Below are 12,702 nucleotides of genomic sequence, written 5' to 3' on the forward strand. Positions count from 1 at the left end.
TAAAAAACAAATACACATATTTAACACAATTTTCTAAGTAAATAGAGGAGATTTTCATTACTTAAAAAGCAACATAGACACATAATTGCTGCATAAATAATTATACGTTGATTTAACAATTTGCAATATACAAACTGTGAGGCCTCACCTCGACTCAGTCTGACATTCAGTGGATTTTATATTTAGACTATTATGGATACTTTATTTTGATGCATTTTGAGACTTAGAACTTATATGATTTCAGGATTTGGATAACATTGCTATGTTTTGATGATTTACTTATATGCTTTATGAGATAGAACACTGCATGATTGTTAGATAGGATGATATTGCAATGATAGATGTCGTTATTTAATTTGCAAGACTTTGCTATGATAATAGAACTATGATGTATGGTTAAGTTTATGTGAATTGGGATGAAATTGTTTATGAGAATTTTACTTGATAAAAGATGTATTTAATCTGTGCTGATGAAAATTGTATGCAAGTGATTATGTGTATTGTTATTCCTTTGAATTATATTATATGTGGATATTTGAAAGTACTAATGTGTTAAATGAGATGCGCAGGAAATTTACCATGTGACCATGGAAAATTACGGAGAACCAAACCTAGACTTATGTATGTTCGTAAGTCAGGGTTTGTCTATTTGGAGAGACAACACCCCGTTTGTGTTGTATTTTATTCATAATAGTATATGCTGCATGAGTGTTAAGTGTTATTTAAATTTAATGTGTAAAAAAACCACAAGAGACAATTCCATGTTTTAATTTGTAAAAGTGTTTTATTTGTGTCACTTGACACATGTGTGGATTTAAATTTAAATGTTTTATTTGTGTCTCTTGGTGGGAAAGTGTTTAACTATAGTTTTTCTTAAATAATATAATGTGTTGTCATAAATACTTTGGGAATATAATCTTTGGAGTGGTCAACATATGTTTGACCCGAAAATAAACTTCAGAGGGGTTTAAAATGGGTTAAATGAACACCTAGGGGTAGTTTAATAGGGTTTCCTAAAGCCCATAAGGTATACCTAGGGGTTAGGGGTAATTTTAGGCAAGTTTCTACTTTTTAATGATCTTTTTAACGCTTTAAAAATTGTTTTTTTTGAGTTGTGCGAAAATTGAAAATTAGAAGTTTTAATCTAGTTGAGATTTTTCCTTTTGGAATGAGAGTCTTTTTGCATTCTGCTTTTCTTTCCTTTTTGGTTTTTAGAAACTTGTGAGAACTCAGAGAATGAGCTTCTTAAGCAAGATTTTTGAGAATTGGAGGGTAATCACCCACTCTCCATTTTTGGAGACAAGAGAAATTTTGAAAAAGAAAATAATAGTTTGGAATAGAAAAATTGACTAAGGGTAGAAGAAAGAAGAATTGTGGATTGGGCAGCTCTTCCTCAAATTTCAAAACTACCATTGGGCAGATTAAGGTTGGTTTGATCATTCTTTAAAATGGTTATTTTCTTGCATGTGTTTGAGTGTATGATTTGGTGAAAGAAATCTGTGTTTTTTTATATGTCTTGTTTTAAAATTTCATTTGAAAATCTTGCATTATGCTTTGTTGTGTTTTGGGAGTTTTCTCAAGACCTCTTACTCTTGGGAGAGAAGAGGATCTTGTGGGTGGTAGCAGTGACAACCCTCGAGTGAGAGACTCTCGTTTGAGAGCGATCACAAGGGATCTTTGTGTGACCCTTGCTGCATGGCCTGTTTGTGCAATGGGGGTCATAAGGAGGGATATAAGGCTAGAATGCCTTTGGGGGGCATAAGGAATAAGGGGTTGAGATTCTTGATATATTTATTGTGCCATGAGGTGGCTACTTGTTTATTTCATACTTGCAGTTCTCCTCAGGGTATTGGTCCACTACCACCCTTAAAAAAAAATCATCACCAAAGTGTGGTGCTGTGAAGCCAAGTTGGGAGTGTGTCTGAAAATCTGTATATATTTTGCCTTCTATGTGTTTGACCGTTTGTTACCCGTCTTGGAATTGGTTCTCCGAGCTCGGGGGTGGCTACCGGTTAGCCTAGGCTGGGAGGTGAGCACTCCGTGGTCATATTGTGTTTTATTATGCAGGAAAAGTCAGGAGAAGAGAATAGGAACAGTGAAAAGATGCAGAAGACTACTGTTGAAGATACTTAAATCCATTTGCAGTTATTTGTTTAAATTTGTTAGTAGAAAAATACCTCGTTCATTGAATGAGAGGCAAGTTGTAATTCTGAGATAGGACATGTGATTTAATATTGTAGTTAAATAAAGAAGTATCTTGTAATATTTGCAGAATATTGAAAGAGTTGTAAAAAGCCAGATATGTTTCTATTTCTATTTTGAAAAGTAAAGGGATTGCTTTGATTTGCATGCAAAAGCTTCTTTTGTAATATAAAAAAAAAAAAAAACAGTTTTATTTAAATCTGAGTTCTTCTTTTTAGCTGAGAATCTCTCTTCATTTTAATTGCAGAAAATCATGATTTGTATTAGCTGTTAACATGTAAATAAATTAGTTGTTTAAATAATTGAGAAATCAATAAATGTATTTGCTTCAAAAAAGTATAAAGTTTTCCTAAAATAGTATTTCTTAAGTATTTTCTTTTAAAAAAAAAACATAAGTCTTAGAAATTTTGTTTCCTACATACCCATAGATTTCAATATTTAGTTTTCGATATAGTTCTGGAAACAAATATTTATCCATTAAAACAAGCAAAATCCATATACCTTTTCCTACAATGGTTTATCAAAATCTTTCATGATTATGATGTTAGTTTAAGAAAAAAAAGAAATTAAATCTATTAGTCATAAATATATATTTATATATATCAATATACATGTAAAAATTCATATATATAAATATATATATGTTTTTATACAAGCATGCCATATAAAGACCCTGCAAAAAGAATGAAAATGGAAGCCTAAGTTCAATCACCATATATATATATATATATATAATATATATATATATAATATATATATATATATATATATATATATATTTAGCATAATGAGATTACTTTGTTATTTCTTTTGTTCCTGTTTATAAAAAAAATTAGCCTTGAGAAATATATTTAAATGTATTTATTTAAATATATATATTTATATTTATATATATATATATATATATATATATATATTATAAAAAAAAAAAAAAAAAAATTTAGCAAAAGAATAAGGGGGCCGAAGCCACTGTGCATCGCACAGTGAACGGCGGAGCCGCGCACTGTGCAAGGCACAGTGGGCGGCGATGCCGCACACTGTGCAGTGCACAGTGAATGGCAGGGCCGCGCACTGCACAGTGCGCGGCACGGGCCGAACACTGTGCAGTGCACAGTGGGCGGCCATGGCCGTGCCGCCACCGGTTACCCCCGCTCTTCCATGCGTTCACCCTTCGCCGCGCTATCTCTCCCTCAGTTCGGCCCTGCAATGCGGGGTTCAAACAAAACAAAAAATATATATATATCAAACCCTAGCCCGGGTAGGGCTAGGGTAATAAAAATAATAATAATAAAATAGACTGTTAAATTCTTGTTTATCAATAAAAAAAATAAAAATAAAAAGATCCTAAATAAGAATTACATGAAAATTTGTTTTTAAGTTGAGGAAAAATCCAAATTTTAGATTAGATAGGGATTTCAATTTAGTTGGACTTGGGAATTTAAATCCCAATTAATTATTTTATCCAAATTAACTATTTGTGAAGCCTTGAATTATAAAACAAAAAAAAAAGGAAAGAATATTAATTCCTTGGAAACTAAATTGATTATTGGAAAGACAATTTTTCCTCAGCGTATAATGTCATTTAGGAAATTAATTTGACACTTTAACCCATTTATTTAATTAATGATTTCAAAAGAAATTTAGTCAATTTGTTTTTATGGGGGATCGATTCTTATCTTCATCCACCCATTTAAATGAATTTTAATAAATTAGACTATCGACTTTAATTGATGAGGAAACAAATTAAAACATTTAGTTCCCGCAAATGATTTGTAATTAAGTTTCGATACGTAGTTAGTATCAAGAAATTGTTTGAACTTTATTAATTAACTAGTTGTTTTTAAAAAAAAAAATCGTTCCGTTTTTGCCCTAAATTTTGGGCATGACACAAACCAGGACCTATAATTAAATTAACAATAATGTTGGGCTGGGGGCCTAGCTCAATAAGCGAGAGCTTCTTGTGGTAGGCACGAGGTCGCAAGGTCCAATTCCCTCCTAGCCCATGGGATACTGGAGGGCATGTCGCCCCGTCATCACTGGTCACGTTAAAAAGTTTACCCAATGCATTGCAATTTATAAGAGGGATACCCAAAACCTGTAGTCTAAAAAAGAAATTAACAATAATGTCATTTAAATCTAAATTAAGATAATCTGATAATATATAGTAAAACTTAAATATTAATTAAAAAATAATGTAAACTCAATATTTAAAAAAAAAATTATATAAAAAACTAGATAAACAATTATAATCTAAACTTCAAAAATAAAATTTCACAAAATAAAATTTGCATGAAGTTTTTAAAATTAAGTTTAGGAAGTTTCATGTCAAACTTTTTAAAAAACAAATCACATAGTATACGACAAGGTTGGAAAATTAGTGTTTTTTGGGCATGTGTGGATATGGTATCCGACGCAAACTTGTGAGAAGTGTCATCTACATGGGAACCTCATACATGCTCCAGCAAGGGATCTAATACCTTTTATCACACATTGGCCTTTTCTGCAATGGGCATTTGACCTCATTGGCCAAATCTATCCTGCATCATCTAACGGACACAAGTTTATCATAACTGCTTCTAGAAATCTACTATGGGATTAAGAGCAGGCTCAACTGTGTTAACTGCTCTAGATCTCGATTTAGTTCTAGTAATGTTGGATCTCGAGGAACTAGGTTGATTAGTTTTACTAGATGCGGTCATGTTATCTGAAATCCTAATTGGCAGTCTTATATGTGCAAACGTATGTGGCGTCTGGACGACAACAGTGGCAGCTCATTGACAACAACTGTGGCGGGATCATTCGATTGGCCTTGCTTGGGTGTTTGCCTCCCAACCTCGTATAGCTAGTTTGAACCTTGCCTAGCCAGAGTTGTATTTGTATCAAATTGAGGAGGGGCATGGGTGTATCCGACTACTTTGGTCACAACAATAATGGTTAGGCCACAATGTAAATCCACAACTCCAAGTTTGAACACTAATTATGGGTAGAAAAAAGTCCCTTTTTTTAAAGTTATAGCACCAAAACCAACCATTGATGGCATTACAACACGTGTTGGGTCCTTGTGCAGTGACTAGAAACAAGTTAAAAATATTAAGGATTGGGGGTCAGATACACCACATGATGGAATTGGGGTCAAGCAACAAGCATGCCAATAAAGACAAGTTTGAGAGTCCGACAAATACAAAGCAAGAGTGAAGGAAGGTTGGAAGGCATGACAAAATGAAGAAATCTGAAAGTTTAACAAGGACCAATGAAAGGTTGAACTAAGATGAGAAACCATGCTTGGACAAGGAACTTCAAAACTCCAATTACTACAAACTCTTAGAAGACTGAGCCTTCCTTCAAACTCAAAGACTTTGGGGACCTTATACAAAGACTCGAGGATAGAAGAGGAAAAACACACACACAAAATGGGACCATATATAAAATAGGAAATGGGTGATTTGGTCCATAAAGTAGATTAATACAAAAAGGGGGCATGACATTAGACCTATGTTTTGTTTTTTCTATTTTGTCATGCCACTTGGCTAGATTTTTTGGCATCAATCAAGAGCAATGGGATGGGAATGTGGTGATATCTATGTCTACCAAGTGGCAGCCCCATCATATTGTGCATGGTAGTTTTGTGGGTCAATTTCAACCTTGACAACAAAAGCTTTTGCAATTGTTAATATTTAGGCCTCCAATGATGTGGTTGGAAGGACCATCTAGTGTTGGCTTTGATGAGTTACTCAAGGATTAGTGGGTGGTCTTTAATATGATTGAGATGGTGTCTAACAAACAAGGCCTCTCCTAATGAGATGGACATTAGGAGGATGGATAATTGGCAAGTAGAAAGTGTGGTGCTACATGCATAATAATTTGATCTTTATACCTCTAATCTTGGTTGCCAAACCCTCCTATTTTGTTTGTCTTCCAATTTGCATAGTGGATTAAAAGACATCTTATGCCATTATTTCATCACAATTGTACTTTTCCATTGCCAACCGCTTCACACTCCTAGTTCAATCGCTATCAAATATTGTACTTTCTAACTATTCTCAATTCATTCTGAGTTGAATGGGTTATTCATAAAACCCAAAATTGAAAAAATTTAATTTTTCTTGCACATGACACTTCTGCATCATACAACCACTATTTCATGTATCCAACATGTCTAGAATCTAGTGCCACATTTGAGAGGTGACACTAGTAGGATCTCTTAGTGGGTTGATGAAATGATGTGATAACACATATTGCTTTCTTTTTGTGTATCTTCCACTGCCAACTAGCATGCATCCAACACAAATCCTAGGTGACCATGACCTTAGAGCTAACTAATGCCTCCACTTATCTCAAGGTGATGCCATAACACAGATATTTGCGACTCCAAGTGGCCAAGTTTCTCCACCAAGTGCAAGTGTCTAATGCCTACCTACCAAAGGGGCCCAAATTCATTGGTTGGAGGTTGTTAACAATGCCCTCCAAAGTGTTTTCAAGCTCTTAAGGTCATCATGTTGTCCACAAATTTAAGGTAATTCAAGTGAATTCTTGCCTTTAAGAACTTTTTAAGGTGAGATATCAGTGCTTCTGGATAAGATTGTGTGAAATTTTTTTGCATCAAAAGAACTTCACACAATCTTATCCAGAAGCACTAATATCTCAACATATGGATTTTGAGGTCCCCTCATCTCCTGAGGTCCCCTCTTCTGCTTCTCCAGTTTTGCAGCCACGATCCCCTACTACTAGATCTGCTTCTGTTGTTGTTGTTTCGTCACAGCTTGTTGCCGCTCTACAACAGCCCTCTGCTGTTATGTTGCAGCACTCTATTGACACCTCTGTTTGTAACCCTGCGGGGTCCCTTCCAGTTGATCTCTCTTTTGATGGACCTATTGACCGCATTGCCTGGACTGTGGTTGCTCGCAGGCGGAAGGAGAAGTCTTCACCCCTACCCCTAACCCCCCCTTGTTGGGGTTCAGGTGGCTCTCCCCCCCCCCCCTGAGTGGGGTCCTTTTGTCCTCCGATTGGATAGGATTCCTTGCCTGTCTGACTGTGTTTGTTTGTCACCACCTTTGGGTTGTTGTTCTTTTTGCCAACATCATCTCTCTTGATGTTGCTTGTTTTCTTTTGACATTTTTTTACTATGTTAAGGGTCAGCGCCCTAGTTAACGCTGCTTTACTAATCAAAAACATATGGTTTTTGAAAACTTAATGTCTGTTAACTTTTTAAGGTTTCAAATGCTTTCCTCCAACATTATAAAAATGTTACCAAAGTTCAAGAACCATCTCGAGGTCATAATTCATATCTTCAACAATGCCTAGATGTCATCTTGGTGCCTTTCTGCTACCCAAACTATGGCTTGCAACAAGCTTCTCACCCAAGATCTCCATGCAATTGTTGCTAGCATGGCCAATGACAAAGGTCCAAGATATGATGGATTCGCTTGCAAATTTTATAATCCTTTGGGATATAGTTGGACCTGACTTGCATTGAGTTTATCTTGATACATTTCGATTGACTTAGGGAATATCATAAGCAAAGGCAACATTAAATTCACACCTACGGCTATGCATCTAGAGCTAATTTACAACTAGAGACCCATCACTTTGAACAATGTATCCTACAAGATAAGGTCCCTTCTCTTTAAATTCACCACCTTCCACTACTTGTCTACTCTAAGAAAACCAAGTTTATCAAGAGTAAATTTATTCTCAATAATATTATTATAGTTTGGGATGGCATGGAAGGGTATCAAAATTCCAACATTTTGAGAAGCTTTATGACTAAAATGAATGGCCTTTCATTCTTGTCATGCTTCATACCTTTGATGTTTCCAAAGAACTCCTTTAGTTAGTGTACATGTCGTTCATCTATGCTTCTAGTTTCCTCATTATCAATAGCATCCAACTTAAGCAGTTTAAGGTTTATAGAACCATCTAACTGAAATGGTAATTGCTTTATTCAATTATGAAAACGATAGTGGACATATAGGCAATTACAAGACGATGTTTATAAATGAAACCATCATAAAATGACAGTAAAATAAAAACTAACTAAATAAACTAAACTGTTCTAAATGACCATTAAATAATATAATATTACCTTTGTACCCACACTTAATAGTCATTCTATCAGCTACACAAATTTGTCCCCTAAATTTTACAAACTTGTCCAAGCTCAAATACTTGGTGAGGATCTCTACAATCTAATCCTCAATTGGAACGTACTGCAACTAAACAAATCCATCTTCTACAAGTTGTCGAATAAAGTGACAATGAAGCTCAACATGTTTGGTGCGCTCGTGGAAGACTGGATTATTGGCAAGTTTCAACACCCCTTAATTGTCACAAAACAAGGGAAAAGGACTTACTTGAGACATTTGCATGTCAAAAAGCATTCTTCGAAGCCAAATTGCCTCACATGTTGCTTTGATAATTCCTCGATATTCACTTCAGTCAAGAAAATAGCTACCGCCTGCTATTTATTACTGGACCATGTGACTACACCCATGCCCAAACTGAAGACATACCCACAAGTAGACTTCTAGTCATCAACAAAACCTGCCCAATCTAAGTCTATAAAACCAATCAGCCAAGGATCTTTGCTTTTTCTATATAGAATGCCAAAGTCAGGAATACCCTACACATATCTCAATACACACTTCACTGCAACCCAATGTTTCTGCCTTAGGTGTTGTCATGAAGTGAGATATGTAGCTCACAACATAACTAAGATCAAGTCTAGTGGGGGTTAGGTAGATGAGACTACCAACTAGTTGCCTGAAAGCTTATTCATTCACCACAAGTGAGTTGATTTGGCTGATAGTTTCACCCCTTTCTCCATAGGTGTAAATGAAGGTTTGCAATCATTCATCCTCAACTTATCCAGCAAACTCCAGGCATACTTCAACTGAGAAATAAAGATACTACCACTAGTCTACCAAACCTCTACCTCCACTAGTCCCAAATCTGTCATATCAAAAGACTAGTACAAATTTTGTTTGATTTGCTCAATCAAATGTGTCACACTACCAATAATGATCAGGCCATCGACATAGATGACAAGAAGGATCTCACTACCAGTATTCTTGACATACAAGTTGGGATCCGAAGGATTCCTCTGAAAGCCTTGTCCAACCAAATACTGATCAATTTTTATGTACCATGCCTGAAGAGCCTGTTTGAGGCCATTTTGTGATTTAACCAATCTGCATACCTAGTGTTCTTTATCGGCAACCTTGAAACCTTGAGGCTGCATCATGTAGACTTCTTCCTCCAAATCACCATTGAGGAAGGCACTCTTGACGTCCATTTGATGGACCTTCCAACCACTCTATGCTGCAATGGCTAGAACAAGCCGGATGGTGCTCATCTTGGCTATGGGAGCAAATGTCTCCTCCTAGTCGATGCCCTCTCTCTGTGAAAACCCTTTGGCCACCAACCAAGCCTTGAACTTATCAAGAGTTCAATCAGCCTTATACTTGACTTTATAGAACCATTTGCAACCAATGGGATTCTTTCCAGGTGGAAGATTAGATAGAACCCATGTGTTATTTTTTAGAAGACTATGATGTTCAGCTTCCATGACCTTCTCCAATTTAGGCTTTCCCTGTGCTTCGGACTAAGCCAAAGGCTCATAAATACTCTAAAAATTTGCCATGAGAAAAAAAATTCACTATGTTCTTTTTGCTCTTGCCTCTAGAAGATCTCCCCTCAACAAGTTCATCATCACGAACAGCACCAACGGTCTTTTCCCACCATTTAGGTCAATGAGTAGAAGCACATGTATCTAACTCAAGATGCTCAACATGTGGAGTGTCTAGAATAAACTCATCTAGATGCTAATCTAGGTTTTCCTAGGGAAAATTTGGTGGAACAAGATCCTGTCGAGGAGAATCAACAATCTCTGTGTCAAAATCAGCAAAATCCCTCCCTTCAAGTGGAGCTAAGGGAAGTCAAACACCCAAATCCTTAGCCTTCAGAGGCTGATCTTGAGAATTGAAAACAAGAGAAGAGAGTTGAAAAAGCCCTCCTTCAAACACAACATCTCGACTAAATATGAGACGATCAGTGTCTACATCAATCAGCCAATAAGCCTTGTGATTATCATTGTAGCTCATGAACATCAATTACTGGCTCTTTGAATCTAGTTTTGATCTCTTTGCATCTGGAATCCAAACATAAGCAGTAGAGCCAAAAACCTTCAAGTGGCTGATTTTGGGCTTCCTCTTAGACCAAGCTTCTTCTAGTATCATCTTCATAACAGCCTGTGTGGGAGACGAGTTCATAAGATACACAGGAGCATAGACTGCTTCAATCCAAAATTTCTTAGGAACATTCATATGTTCCACCATAGACCGGGCCATTTCGATCATTGTGCAGTTTCTCTGCTCAACAACACCGTTCTATTGAGGGGTGTAGGGTGTGGTAAGTTGGGGCTTGATACCGTGTTTTGCACAAAAGTTGGAGAAATCAATAGAACAAAATTCTCCCCCATTATCTAACATAAGAGTTTTAATGGGACATCCTAACTCTTTTTTAACTAAGGCCTTAAACTTCTAAAATTCAGCAAACACTTATAATTTGTTTTTATGAACACCCACATTTTTCTAATGAAGTCATCAACAAATAACAAAAAAAACCTAGCGCTAGTGACTGATACAGTGTTCATTAGTCCACAAACATCTACAACACCTTGGAGGCTCTCCAAGCGTCACCATCTGAGAAAGGAATTTGATGCTATTTTCCTGCCTGGCAAGCTCCACAAACACAATGACTCTGTGACGGAATCTCAAATAACCCAACAACCAGACCCTCCAGAGCGAACCAAGAGAGAGATAATGCTTATGGAAGAACTCTTTGTTGCCATGACATGCTCCTGAGAATCACCAGTGTCAACAAGTCTGTAAAGACCATGATCCTCAAGGCCAACAACAACTCTAGTGCAATGGCGCAAAATCTAACAAAGAGAAGATTCAGTTCAATGCCTAGAACATAGTATAAATTGAGAAATAACAATTCTCTCCCTCTAGATTGAATCTGAACATTGCCCTTGCCGACAACACTAAACTCTTCTCCTCCAAAAATCACAAAATCATTGAAAGCAATGTACTCTGCAAACCAATCCTGTTGATTCGTGAAATGTCAAGAAGCTCTGGAATCTATATACCAAGCAAATGATCTAACATGATCTGTTGGTCATTTGTCTATAAAAGCATAAAAGGCAGATTCCTTCTACTCAGTATGATCTGCAACATGGGCTTTCTGCTGAGACCCTTCCTGTTTCGATTGCTCAAATGCCTATCATTTCCTGCAATCCTTCTTCATATGACAAACTTGTGACAAAAGTTACATGAATATTCTTCTTGGAGTTCTGAGATTTGCCTTGTCCTTTCTACTGGAAGGACTTGCCTTTCCCTTTGTCCTTATCCAAGGCTTTCGCAGTGAACACCTGTTTAGTGGAGGGTGTGCTAGTGCTACTGCCAAATTGTTGTTTCCATCTATCCTGCTGCAAAAGCTTGTTGCAAAGGTCTGGAAACTTGAGATCAACACTAGTGGAAATAATATTGATTGTCTCAATAAAATGCTCATACGAGCAGGGCAACCTTTTCAGCATAATCACCACATCTTCTTCGTCCATTTTGCAACCAATAGCTTCCAACTAGTCACATACATCCTTGAAGATGCTCTTGCAGAGGCATCTTACTGTCCATCATTAAGGAAAACATGTTCTTCAAAAAGAGCACTCAGCTATTGTTGGACGTTTCATGAAGGTCCTTCAAATGTTGCCAAGTCTTCAAAGCGGTCTTACCAGACAAGACTTGAGGGAGCTAATCATCAGTGACAAATAATTTGAGGAGCATGATTGCTTCCCGATTGCACTCATCATACTTATCTTGATCTTTTCCTACTGTTGAAGGTCGAGTCACAATACCCAGAATGACCTCATCAAGACACCAATATTTGGAGATAGTTAGCATGCATTGTTTGCACGAGTTATAATTGTGGCCATTGAACTTCTTACTACTCTCCAGTATGATGTTCATCAAAGACGCCATGTCGCCAATTGTCCAATGCACAAAAAACAAAAAGTTGCTGCAAAAGACTGATTGAAAGGTCAAAAAACAAGCAACCAAATAGCACTTGCACAAATCCCAAGGTGCATGAACCCCAAGGACCAATGAAGAAAATAAAACACTGATTGTTCAAAATTACTCAAACTTTGTGGTACAGATCCCAAGGCTCTAATGGTTGCATAAAATATCCCTGATTTTATTTGCAGAAAAAAAAAACCAGTCAAAAAACTGTCAACAAAACCCTAGGCGAAGAAAACCCTAGGTGGCAACTGATAAAAAACAGTGTTTTGTAAAACTGAACTATGAACTGTGAAAACCCTAGCTGCAGGAAAAGATCACAACCAGATCGTGGTTCTCAACCAAAGACGAATGTAGCAGAGATAGATCACGAACTCAAACACAGACCCACGAAAATGCTATCATGAGCAAATAGAAGCCCGCCGTA

At 36.6% G+C, this 12,702-nt stretch overlaps 1 protein-coding gene across 2 annotated transcripts in view; it reads right to left on the minus strand.

Annotated features, from left to right (window-relative positions):
• LOC131077488 (dolichol kinase EVAN) overlaps positions 1 to 12,702 on the minus strand; it is a 65,396-nt gene that overhangs the window by 13,005 nt on the left and 39,689 nt on the right. The window contains exon 15 of one of the 2 annotated variants that reach the window (XR_009113590.2): positions 4,102 to 4,304. The exons of the other annotated variant lie outside the window; for it this stretch is intronic. The gene's annotated coding sequence lies outside the window, so the exon portion shown is untranslated. The remainder of the gene's footprint in view (positions 1 to 4,101; positions 4,305 to 12,702) is intronic. 2 annotated transcript variants of the gene reach the window in all.

This window comes from Cryptomeria japonica, chromosome 10 (assembly GCF_030272615.1).
Source record: "Cryptomeria japonica chromosome 10, Sugi_1.0, whole genome shotgun sequence".
NCBI lineage: Eukaryota > Viridiplantae > Streptophyta > Pinopsida > Cupressales > Cupressaceae > Cryptomeria > Cryptomeria japonica.